We start from the raw sequence: 13,450 nt of genomic DNA, 5'->3' as shown, positions 1-13,450 counted from the left end.
TCTTTACATCTATTTTTCTTCGAGTGTATGCGCACATTCCTAAAGCTGACATTGTAAAGCGTTTTTCATGAATGAAATGAAAAGCTTCCAGCAACTTGCTGGCACCTTTTTTCTCCAAATACATGCGAGTATATTGTAGGTGTACACGAGAGTGTATATGGAGGAAAGGGCGTCTGAGGAGTGTGTGTGTGTGAAAAGTATTTTCAACTTTTAGCCACATGCTTCATTTATCACAAATTCATTTATCATTTGTCGTCGCCAAAATACACACACACACACACTCGGAGACTGGTTGGTAATGTGTGTGTCGCATGCAGCACAGGAAGTTGCCAAAGCAGTGGCAATGGCAACACCAACAGCAACAACAACAACAACAACAGCAGCAGCAGCAGCAGACACTAAGCACAACCGGGCAGAGACGAAGAAAAATGATAAAGCAACAGCCAATGCTCAACTGATGGGCGGCACAGTAGCTGAGCGGAGGGGAGAGGGGTGGAGCGGTGGAGCTGTGGAGGGGAGAGGGCGGTGTAGGTAGGAACTGTGAAAGGCTGTGACTGAGCCGAGCCGGCTAGCGAAAATTTCGCATTTCGCATAGCTCGATAAAAATGTTGCGGAAAAGCACAGAGAGCACAAAAAAGTGGGCACCAAAAAGATATGGAGAAGGCGAGAAAGGAGGGGGGGGGGGGGGGGGGGGGGGAAGGTCAGGAAAAGCTACGAAAACACAGTAAAAATATCCAACGAAACGAAGCGAAAATAAAATTTCCAGCTAATGACAAAAATTTCCGGTTTCATAGACGCGCGCAACAACAACAACAACAACAACAGTGGCAGCATCAGCAACAAAATGGCGCATTAAGATGGCGATGCTCGTGGCCTCGTGGGTGCAGCGACAGCGACGGCGACAGAGGAAAAGGCGGCAGGAAGACGCCCGAGCAACGCGCACGGCTAATGATAAAGTTCGCATATGCGGAAAGGCAGTACCAGCCAGCAACAACAACAACAGCAACAACAACAACAACAACAACAGCAACAACAACAACAAAAGTGAAAGTGCTCACGCAATTTATGAGCCATAGCGCGGTTTTGTGAGCGGTCCGGGGCTGGTGGTTACATCAGCACCACCAGAGCGTGAGGCAAGGGAGTAGGGAATGCTCTATTGATTTCTAACTCCAAACACACAAACCCACAAAAAAAAAAAAAAAGAATGCGAACAAGCCGAGTTTGTTTCAAATGTGTGCCCATTTATCTGCAATTACTTGGCTCGAACCCAACGAGCGGCAATTCAATGAACCCCCTAAATGTTGCCAACGCAGTACATTCTATAAACTTTTCATCGAATGTAATAATATTTTATTTATTTATTCATATGCAAGTACATATGTATATTGATAGGCAATTCATTGCAGTTAGCTATGGTCACACATGCACACATGTTTGCCAACAAATCAAATCTTTGCTTTCAAGTAGACTGTGAAAAGTCACTTGCAAAGAAGTTTGTTGATTCTGAAAACTATTTGAATGCCCATTACTTTTAATTGAAATAACATTAATTGCATGACTAACTTGTAGCTTCACAGATTAGCGTGCAAAATATTTGTGCGCCATTTATTTGTCTGTCTGAGCACGGCTTAACTCTGCTTCTATTGTCCAAATCAGAGCAACCCATTATGTTCAAATAGCAAATGCGAATCTGTCAGCCTTGCCTTCCACTCTATTCCATTCATTTGCCACTTGGCATAATTTTCGAAAGCCGATAATTATTTGTGTGTGTGTGTGTCTGTGGTCGCTAATGGGTTAAGTCGCCAGCGGTCCAACAGTTCAACGGACAGTGCGGACAGTGCGGACACCCACACATGCCTTGACAGTTAATTAGTCTGAGAAACACACTGAGCCACACTGTCGACGGCTGACAGGGGACAGCCTAAATGAGTGAGAGAATTTTAAAAGCTTTGCGCAGGCGTATCGTCTTTAGTCTTTAGTCTCGATTCGACCTCAGTCCGACTGTCTGACAGTCCAACAGTGCGACTCCCAGGGCATCGATTAGTTGCGCGTGCGTCGCGCATTTGCCAGCACATTTGGTCTGGAATTTTGAGTGCTGTCCATGCCTGATGTTGGGCATCCAATCATGACTACGTCTGTGGCTGTGGCTGTGGCTGTGCCTGTCTCTGTTTCCATGTGCCTGTGTAAACTCTATGCGAATAGTGGAGAGAACAAAGGAGGCAAAGGTGTTGCCGACTGTCAAAACGGGGCAGGCAAAATATTTTGCAGCTCATTCCAGGAAGGGTGTGGACCCAATTGGTGCTTTTTAAAGCACCTGCAAATAAATGAAATTTTTTCAAAACAATGAAGAGAATATTTCATAAAAAGCTAACAAATCCAACCTAACCTATCGATCGACACTAGCGATGGGTTTTATTTTTCAATAGCTAACATCGATTCGAGGCGACTATGAAAGACGCACAACTAACAGCATTGTTAAGCAGAAATATTCGTCCAATATCTATTTCAAAATACACTTTCAAAATTTGTTTGAGAGTAAGCATAATTATAAATTCGTTCTAAAGCCTTTCTTTTTCCGCGGCATTGATTTGGATAAGAGGCACTGTTGAAAGCTCATCTCTTTGTCAACAACAAATTTATCCCATTAAGATAGTTTTCTCCACCGATCGTTCCTAAGTATGTCTCATGTCTCCAACTGTGATATTTGAAGAGTTATCGAAGTTCATACAGTCGAACGACCGACGGATGCACAGACATACATGTATATGTTTAGCGATTTGTCATAACATGGGGTCTAACATGACGTCCTCTGAGTTTTGCAAATGATGAAAAGGATATCGAAAGGTTGTACTTTAAAGAAATAATTGGCAAATAGACTGCATTCTATCTTCTTCTAAGATAATTTCAGAATTTGAATTGACAGCTGATAACTTTTGGTTGTGCAATTTTGAAGCCGTAATATTCTTTAGAGAGCCTTAGAATCTCTTCCACAAAATTGTTTACCAAAATCATACACTCGTATTATACAGCTTCACAAAGCTTTTAATAATGACGAAAACTTAAAGAATTTAATAATTTATTAATATTTTCGGATCTACCAAAAGTATTCCACTAGCTGTGTTTTTCTAACTTTCTGTTTGAATTGAAAGCCCCCCTTGTTTTCATATCCATTTATGGCAACGTTTTACAATCTGCGGCAAAACAAACATTCGTTTAATGTGTTTCGGAAATTTGTTCGATCCAATTATCTTTAGTATGACCATAGATGGAGTATTTAAAATGTTTGCTGTACATAAGCTAACTATCTTAGCTTCAGATCGTTCATTTGTGCGTCTGTTGTTCGTGTGTCTCTGTGTGTATCTTCATGTAAATCGGCGCACATTTTCCCACGTCGTTTCAACAAAAAAGCAAAAACTCATTTATCAGAGCGGCATTTGAGCGCAGCATGGCAGTAACAACAACAACAACAACAACTACTACTACAACAACAACTACAAGAACAATAACAATAACATCATCGCAGGGCGGCCCACATACAACAAGACAGCAACAACTACAACATCAATTCCAACACGCAAGAAACAAGCAGCATCATCATTTATATATAGGCGTAATATATAAATGCCTCACTACTACTATGTATATCGTCTGATATAACCTACAGTGTACTGCCTATACGAAGAATTCGCGAAAATGAAGCTAACAATCTTTAAGGAATATTTTTGAAGAAATACATTAAACGTAAACTTGAAATCTTCATCAAAACTTATATATTCTAAAAGGTATTTATATATTTTGTATTTAAATGTATATATACTTGTATATGCTAATAGGTATTTATTTATAATACAATCTATTTTGATTAAAGGAAGAAATTTAAGTTTGAGCCTGGACTTCCAAATTCAATATCTGAACGCTTACAATTTCTGCAGAACTTATCCATTTTATTAAATCGCTTTTGTGAATGTCTCAGAATGTGTTTCCATTCTTTCTTGCAGTATAAATGAAAAGCAACATATATTTTCAATAAAGAAAACTTGGATAATTTACAAAATTCTACATCTCTAGCACTCATATAATTCTCATGTGAGACTCTCTCTCCTTCAACATAAATATACGATATATTTTGAATAAAGGAAGAAATTTAATTTCGGACTTGAATACAAGTAGTTTAGGAATTAATCCCATAAAATAAAGAAGGAATTTGATAATATATGTCAGAATACGGAAATTAAATCCTTATGAGAGAATGTACATTTAATTGAAATTTCGTTCAAGGACAGTTGTAAATACATATGAAGAATTGAACCGTTATCCAAGTAGTTGGTATTAAGATTAAGCTTTGGTTTAATATTTCGAACTCGATCAACATTACATATAGTATAGAGTAGGTATTTTCATTAGTTTTGATTGAATAATTTAAGACTACAAGTAGTCCCTAAGGATTGATACCTTCTGTTGTGAGCTTTTAGCGGAGCTCAGCTGTATCGGTTCGATATTGGCTCGCTTTTTGGTTTGGGACCCCGACGTTGTCTTTGTATTTGTATTTGTGGCGGTATGTCGACGATTAGATGAGATGTCGCCATTTAATTTATGGCCACGGCCTGGCGACGACATTTAATTGCAAATTTGTCCTTTATATAGAAATTGGCACATAGGCATGCCTATGTACATACATATGTATGCTCATCTGTACAAGTATATATACTTTGGGGCTATACTCGTATATTTCACATAATGACTACAAAACTGTCATTAGTCACAGCACATAAACAAGAACGCCAATGTTTGTTTGTATGTTTAGGCCAAGGCACAACAATTTTTGAATTTTCCATCATTTTTATAGGCACACACACACACACACACACACACATACCAACAGATAAGCAAACAAACAGGCTGTCGAGGCAGTTAGGCAGTTAGGCGGTTAGGAACCCATTTAATTGATTTTACAACTTGACTGCTTCAAAATGCAAAACGCAGCCGAGTTGTGGGGGAAAAGAGTAAACAAATGAAATAAAAATTCAAATCAAGAAAGTGTTAAGAAAGCGAGGAAACAACAAAAACAACGACAACAACAAACACAGAGAGTCCGATATATACAAAACCAAAACCGAAACCCAAACCTGGACCACGGGAACGGGAACCGGACTCTCAAACAGGTTCTGTCAACAGCAGCGCTGCCACAGACGCCGCACAGTGCAACATTGGATTGCCGCCCAATATCTGTTCAACTATGTATCGAAATATAATTAAAATTTTTTGGATTTTCAATGCCTTTTCCAGCATGGCAGAAAACATTGATCATAGATTCGAATTAGTTTTCAAAGCTATACATTCTGCAGGTTACTTCAAATGTTTACCACAAGCTTCTCCTTCACATAATTGCAGATTATAATAACCTAGAACTACATATCTAGAATTTCAAGAAATAGCATCAAGTTTATTAGGAATTTTTCCGAAAGATTTTCGTAAATACGAATTGCTTTCGGACCACTGTGCTGGCAGCAGCGTTAAAGAATGTTAAGCGGCCGGCCAGGGCCAGCGAACGTGGCCAAATAGGCTCGACGGCGATCGACGGGTGGAACCTGCGTGCCTCTATCTCCCTGTGTATGTGTGTTTGTGTTTGTGTGTGTGTGTGTGTGAAGGTATAACCTGTTTTCAATAATAAAAACTAATTTATTTACCAGCTACACACACATACGCAGACATTGTTAAAGAGAGAGCAAACACTCACGCACCTCGGGAAAAGGCAGCAACAACCACAAGAGAGAATGCTGCAGTCGGTCAAGCCCGACAGTGCAATACCCTAAATATCAAAAAAAAAAAAAAAACACACACACACAACAGACTGCACAGCAGATGAAGAAAAATTGCGAGCTCGTTGCTGTAGTTTGTGGTAATATTTGTTCGATAAGAACTTTGAAATTTAAATTTAAAGCAAAGCTTCAGAAAAGTGGACATTATTGGCGAAACTCTTTAGCAGGAAAAGGAAGAGAGAAGTCCAAAAAATTAAATAAATAAGCATTGCCTATAGACGTGGAGAGTTTGCCTCCCAAGTTTCGTCGTTGTGGGCTTAGCAATTTACGAACTCTAGCGGCTCATACAGACAGACGTTCAAACAAACATGGCTATATCGATACTTGACACAAGTCTAAAGTACTCCTTTTACCCTACGATTGTACAGGGTATACAAATTATGCTGCGGCGACAAAAAGGCAAACAAAACACAAAAAACAACAGCACCAAGCACGAAGTGGGAATCAAACGGCGCGTCGTCGGTCGTTTGGTCGGTCAACAAAAAAAAACTGCGTGTGTGGCTAATCAGAATCAAATTGATTTAAATTTGAATGGTTCGACGAGTAAAGTGCGTGGAGGAGCGCGACTGCAAGTGAGAAAAAAGATAAAAACGGGAGTGGGACGGGAGGGGACGGGGAAGTGGAAGTGGCTTGAGAATTGGTGAGTTCGAGACGAGGGTTCAACCGATCGGCCGCCAATAATAATAAAAGCAAAGCAGCAAATGGGCTGCTGTTTGTTGTTGTTGTTGTTGTTATCTGCTGCTGCTTTTGTCATTTTGTGGGCTCTTCAGGTGAATTATGGGCGAGAGCGAATGGTGTGAGGCTTATGTTTTCTGTAGCTGCTCTTGCTGTTGCTGTTGTTGTTGCTCTTGTTGGTCAGCCGCCGAAGCGTACAAATTCTTGATATATGGGGCATGACGCACAATTTGCATATCACTGACAAACTGCATAAACAGTGCTCTGTGATAGGGAGAGGGAGAGAGAGAGATAGAGCGGCTGGAAAGGGGGACAGAGCATCCATTAAGTGTAGGGGAAGAGTATGTATGTGTATGTGTGTGAGAAAATTCACGCTAATTTGGCAAACCAGGCTCTGTTTTCATTTTTTTTTTTTTTTTCAATTGCCTGTCAACAATCAATCAATCAATGGAAATTATAGGACTCCTTTAATACACATACAAACATACATATGTATACTATATATGGAGAGCAAATCATAAAATTTCACATAAAAAAATGGTCCATAACCCCATTAATCCTTGGACTCAAATTTTTGATATGTATGACAAGAGGAGTTATCTGATTCTCTGTTCGTCTGTCTGTCTGGATGAACGCCTAGATTGAGGAAGCGGCTCATCCTATACTATCCAAACTCAGCATGTATACTCTCTAAGTCCCTAGGCATTACCCATTTATTTAATTTTTTTAGATTCCCGCTTTACTTCTTTTCATCTTCCTTCTTTGATCTTTCCATATTCTTCCTGTTTCAAATTTGTTATAAGATCAAAAACAAAGTAACCAAAAGTTAGATATATTTCTTCGTATATCTATTAATGAATCACATTGTAGACTCTGCAAATCCCTAGGCAGTACCTATTTATTTGATTTTAGTACGCCAGCTTTCTCTCTTCATCACTCTCCTTTGATCTTTCCATATTCTTTCTGCTGAATATTCATAATGGAGCCTGTTACCAAGGGATAGGTATCTTTGTTCGTATATATACGTATAAATGAATCACATTTGGGTGCAGAGCTGGTAAGAAAATGAAGTCAGCTTTTAGTTTTGTAAGTCAACCAATTTAGAGAACCAGTTCTAAATGAATCAGATCAACTATTATTTAAAGTCTTGGTTAATTATTCAGCTTTTATTATTATTTCATTGGCCATTCGCCATTAACGTTTAACACCTAAACAAAGGCTGATGCTTAATTTGATGAATTCTTTTTAACTATTCCTGCTCGAATCAATTTAAATGATAAGAATAAAACCAGTTTCGAGACTTGGTTATCTGATCCATTCGTATACGCGAAGCAGAGCAGCAAAAATGTGGAGTTCGAGGTGAGAGCTGCCCACGATATGTTTTCAGGTTTCTTATCACACCCTTTAGCTCATCATTCACAGCTACCTTCGACATCTGGAGAAGCTATTTTTTAATGTCAAAAGTAACTGTGTGTCAGTTATGTATTAATATGTAAGACTAGCTCCCAATAGCCCGTATGAGGCTCTCAAATAACAATTGTATATTAAGAGATTTTAGTTTTATATTCATGCATTCGAAGTGCATCATTCCAATGACAGCTATATGGTGTAGTGCAGTGATTTTATCTTTACGAACCAAAAGTTATCCTAATGACAATGATACTTCTACCAATAGGTCCTATGGCAGCTCTAGAAAACTGGCTTTGCTTTTTTATTATACAAGCTTACGTACATATGTATAGTATATAACATGTTTGGTGGTTGTAGCTAAAATAATTCAAGAGTTCTTGGGCTTCATACAGTCGAACAGACGAACAGACTAACGGACTGATAGATTGAAAAGTGTTCAAACTATTTTAAAAATACAAAAGCAATTGAACTGGAATTTGTATAATTAGAATTACAAGACCTTCTTCCATTATATGATTATAATAAACTAGTTCAAGAGTTCTTGGGCTTCATACAGTCGAACAGACGAACAGACTAATGGACTGATAGATTGAAAAGTGTTCAAACTATTTTAAAAATACAAAAGCAATTGAACTAGAATTTGTATAATTAGAATTACAAGACCTTCTTCCATTATATGATTATAATAAACTAGTTCAAGAGTTCTTGGGCTTCATACAGTCGAACAGACGAACAGACTAACGGACTGATAGATTGAAAAGTGTTCAAACTATTTTAAAAATACAAAAGCAATTGAACTGGAATTTGTATAATAAGAGTTACAAAGTCTTCTTTTATTATACTTGGATGATTGACGAGATCGAATCTAGCTCTATTCATAATATCATATTATATACGAGTATGTATATAATTGAAAACTGTATAAAAAGGTCGATAGGAATTGAATGTTTAGTCGAATTTCTGAAGCAAGTTCGAAGCCTTTGCTGCCAATATTTGGTTGAATGGATCGAAGGGATTGAATCATTATTGTAGTTTATACTTGTATGCAATCGTAAAACTTTCACAAACAATTGCATGTGTAATCGAATTGGGCTTTTGTCTTCCCTTTAGCAGCTTTAAAAGCCCATCGATTTTGTAATTTGTCGATTGTAATACAAAATTTTAGACTTTTGCATTTTCTGCTGACCTTTATTTCAATACGTGTATGCCAGTCAGGCAGCTGGGCAGCTAGGCAGCTAGGCAGACAGGCAGCCAGTCAGCTTGGCTTTATAGCATTTTTCCAGCTAGAGTCACTATTTTGTTGTTTTTGTTTTCTGGAAAATGTCAGATATGTCTGTCTGTCTCTATGTTTGATATGCAAATGTGTAACAAATACTTGTATATACTTGTATGTATATACTTGTATCTTCCAAGAGGGTGCGCAATGAAGCTTTAATGTAAGTAATTTTAACAATATGCTGTAAACAACAATAATAATAAGAACAACAACAACAACAACAATAAGCTTGGCAAACAATGAAAATTCAAGTCGATGAGAGATTCAAGCAGAGAAAGACGGTGGGACACTGGGGTGGTGGGGCAGCGACTGTGGAAGCTCATTCAAAACGAAATCAAAGTAATTTGTTGTCTTTTTATTGGTTGGCTGTTGTTGTTGTTGTTGCTGGCTGGTTGGTATTTATAATGAAATCAAAATAAATAATTAATGACTACGGCGTTGCTGTTGCCGCGGTTGAAATCTAAGCCCGCTGGCCCCAACAACAATAATAGCAACAGCAACAGCAACAACAACAACAAGAGTGTATGACCCAAGCAGTCCAAGAACTACAACAACGACAACAAGAACAACAACAATAGTCGTAGTAGGTAGTAGTAACAACAAAATGAGGAAAAGACAAATCGTTGAGTTTTTCGTGGCGTGCGCGCCTCACTTGGCGTTTCACGTTACATTTTCTGTCTTGGTTTTCAATATCAGTGCTGATTTATTGTTGTTGTTGTTGCTGTTGTTGTTGTTGTTGTTGTTGTGGCCAGCAACTGTGAAAATCAATAGGCAGCTTTAAGTTGCTTGAAGCCAGCTTGAAGCAGACAAGACAAGACAAGGCAAGGCAAGGCAGCGCCCAAGACAAAAGACGAAATTGCAGCGCCAAAAGATACGAATAAAAATAATCAACAAAAAAATAAATAACAAAACGAAAACCAAAAAGAAGAAGCAGAAGCAGAGTCGGAGGCAGAGGCAGAGGCAGGGGCAGAAAAAACAGCTGCAGCAGCTACCTAAATAACAACAGCAACAACAACAGCCAGCGAATTGGCAAAAGTTGTGGCGCAGCGTTCGAGTAAAGCGTAAAATGCAGCGTTTAAAATGTACTTGCCAAAGATACAGATACAGCGCACTTACAGATACCAAGGCGTGCTGGCTGGCAAAGAACACAAAAGTATCTTAAAGATACAACGAACAGCAGCGGCAGCAGCCAGCAGCAGCAGCAACCACCAGCAAGCCAAACAAGTCGAGCAAACGGCTGCTTCTTGCCGAGCCAACAACTACTTACCTACCACTACAACAACAACAACAACAACTTACAACATTAGCGCCACAGCCAAGGAAGTAGCGTCAAATATCTACTTAACGAACTATCCATCCTGTAGAATAAAAACTAACAAGAAAGGAATGCTAAAGTCGAGCAGGCTCAACTCTTAAATACCCTGTACCACCCCACAAAAAAGTAATTAAATTAATTAATTAATTTAATTAAATTAATTAACTTAATTAATTTAATTAATTAACTAAATATTAACTAATTAAATATAAAATATTCCATGCATGCATACATACATTTACAATTACATCAGAATCGTGTCTATGCGTGTTTGTGTACTTGTACATATGTATGTATGTGTGCATTGAGCCTGGTTATATGGCTATAACTTTCCTTCCGATCATTATATCATAATGAGACTTGGTATACGGTTATATAATTACTAACCTAATGTGACTACCAAATTTTAGTTCAAAATTCCAAGAATTACGGGAGTTATAGAAAATCGTTAATAGGGGGGGAGTGGGGGGGTGGATCAGAAAAAATGAACAAACTCGTCCTTTCTCGGTCTCAGGAGAATCTGTATACCAAGTTGGGTTATTCTAGCTCTTATACTTTCGGAGATCCTTGCGTTCATACAGACAGACAGACGGACAGACAGACGGACAGACGGACAGACGGACATGGCTATATCGACTCGGCTTGTCATGCTGATCAAGAATATATATACTTTGTGGGGTCTACCAAGCCTCCTTCTGTGTGTTCCATGTGCACTCGCACTAAACTAATATACCCTTGTACCCTTTGGGTACAGGGTATAAAAAGTGCACACATTTTTCCCCATTTGAGAGCCATCTTGCTCCCCTAAAACGAATCCCACTTCAGTCAGCTTCTTCTCGTAGAACTATTCTAAAACAGAACACAAGAAGAAGCACATTTCTACGCTACTATGAGTTTTTTTTTTTCAGAAATTTGAAAGCAAAAGAGCGCACTTCCCCAGAGAGATTCAAACGAATTTATTTTCAATAAACTTTCCCTCGAACATTTATTCTATGATCGTAGAACACTTTTCTTCTCTATTAGATGTTTTTTATAATAAATTTAACAGCATCTTTTTCTCATACTATTTCAAACAGATCACTTTCCCAGAGATCTTCATTCATCTCTGAAAGGAATTTATTTTCAATAAACTGCTTCTCGGACGACTTCTCTTTTCTATTAGAAGACATTCTATTAAAACTATTAATATTAACAGAAAATTTTTTTTACAAAACTTAATTGTTCCCCAATACGATGATCTCTTTTATAAATTTCATCTCCATTAGGAATTTTTCTATAACAAAACTATAACTTCTCTAGAGAGCATTCTTGTCTAAAATATAATTCCTTTTTTTTTCGATAAAATGAATTACTGTTGAAAAAATTCTCATAACAATTATTTTACAACAAGCAACGCTTTTTTATACATAAGGAAATATTTTTAACATTCCAATCCATAAATTTGGTAATTTGAGGGTTTGTGAATGAATGAATGCTTAGATCATTGTATTGCTGCTAAAAACTTAAAAAGAAGTCTTAGGACTATGTAGAACTTCTTAAAGATCCGGAAAATCATTCTTTGCAAAACTTATCTTGAACTCGATTAAAGAGAAGCCGTTTGATTGTCCGTCTGTATGAACGGCTGTATTTCGAAAACGGGTGAACCCACATTGCTTAAACTCCAAATGGAGAACCTTTCATGGGTTCTCTTAAGTATGATTTGGAATTTTCAAAGATACTACTGTCCTGGAATCGTCTGAAATAATCCAGTCACAGAGACCTATTTCGCGCAACCGTTTTAAAGTTCAACTTCTGCTTGCTTGCACTTTTCTCTTATAGCGAGGCTTCGCTGTAGAGCAGCAACGGTGGCGCTGAGGACAAGGCAAGGCAGGCAAGTAAGCAAGCAAGCAAGAAAAACGACTAGGAACAGAAATGTATTCTCAAACTTTTGCGCTCACTTTGACGTGTGCTTAGCCATTAGATACACTGAAGCGCCGGCGGGCAAACAAAGCCGTAGCCACAGCCATAGCCGCAGATACAATAGCGAGAAAATGATGTTCCCCTCACCTCCCACTCCCATTCCCACTCGCACTCGCACTCCCCATTAGCATCTGCAGCGCATCCCCACAGCCTCAACCTCGGGTTGACAACAGGTGGCAAACAACTGCCCACAAGTTGTATAACAAAAATATTGCAGTTGCTGTTCTTTTCTCTTCCACTCGATTTGTAGTTGTTGTTGTTCTGCTTCTCCTCCTTGGATTTTCACTCTCCACTTACCTTTGCTGCTCCTTTATTCCGCTGCTGTGCCGATTTTTGACTGATTCTGTTGCGTAGCAGCTGTTGTTTATGTGCATCCACAAGATGCGCGCCGCCAGTCACTAAGTTTGTAAGTTGTTTACAACTGCGAATGCAACTGAAAAATGAAACGAACAAGGCGGCATTAAATACAAGTACAAGTATATGGCCAAAAAAATGAAATAAAAAACAAAAAAACAGAAACCAAAGTGCTTGAGCACGCCCCCAAAGCTTTCGGTAGAAAACTTCGCAGCAGAGGCAAAGATAAGAAAAGGCTAAACGAAGCGGTTGCTTAACTTTGTAGGAAACTCATTCTACCAACAATTCTCATCTCTTCCATAACTACATTTATAATATTCGTGCAGAGAAACTTGAAACTTTGCGTAAAGATGTCAATATTTTGGAAGAACATTGCAAAAAATTCGAATAACTATAAATAAAAGTGTGTACAAGTATATTGCCATTTTAATTATTTTAAAAATTGATAGCATAGCAACTATTTGCCACAAGTTCGCCCTCAAATGAGTGTCACGGCTTTGAAACGAAATTTGCCCGCAGAATTTGTCTTTACAATGAATTTTAGTTGCTCCTCAACTCGTTAATAACTACAAGTATGTATATCTGTTTGATTGTTTGTTCGCCCTTAAATATGTATGACGACACATTAATAAAGTTAACTCT

General features: G+C 38.3%; 1 protein-coding gene across 1 annotated transcript in view; it reads right to left on the bottom strand.

Moving 5' to 3' along the window:
• Positions 1 to 13,450, bottom strand: part of LOC115633411 (cell wall protein IFF7) — a 159,818-nt gene that overhangs the window by 134,735 nt on the left and 11,633 nt on the right. Inside the window, exon 2 of the mRNA XM_030530855.1 lies at positions 12,752 to 12,887. The gene's annotated coding sequence lies outside the window, so the exon portion shown is untranslated. The remainder of the gene's footprint in view (positions 1 to 12,751; positions 12,888 to 13,450) is intronic.

The sequence above is a fragment of the Scaptodrosophila lebanonensis genome, unplaced genomic scaffold, assembly GCF_003285725.1.
Source record: "Scaptodrosophila lebanonensis strain 11010-0011.00,11010-0021.00 unplaced genomic scaffold, SlebRS2 tig00001418-arrow-arrow-pilon, whole genome shotgun sequence".
Lineage (NCBI taxonomy): Eukaryota > Metazoa > Arthropoda > Insecta > Diptera > Drosophilidae > Scaptodrosophila > Scaptodrosophila lebanonensis.
The sequence above is the reverse complement of the archived record's forward strand: the minus strand, read 5'-3'. Positions and strand labels throughout refer to the sequence as shown.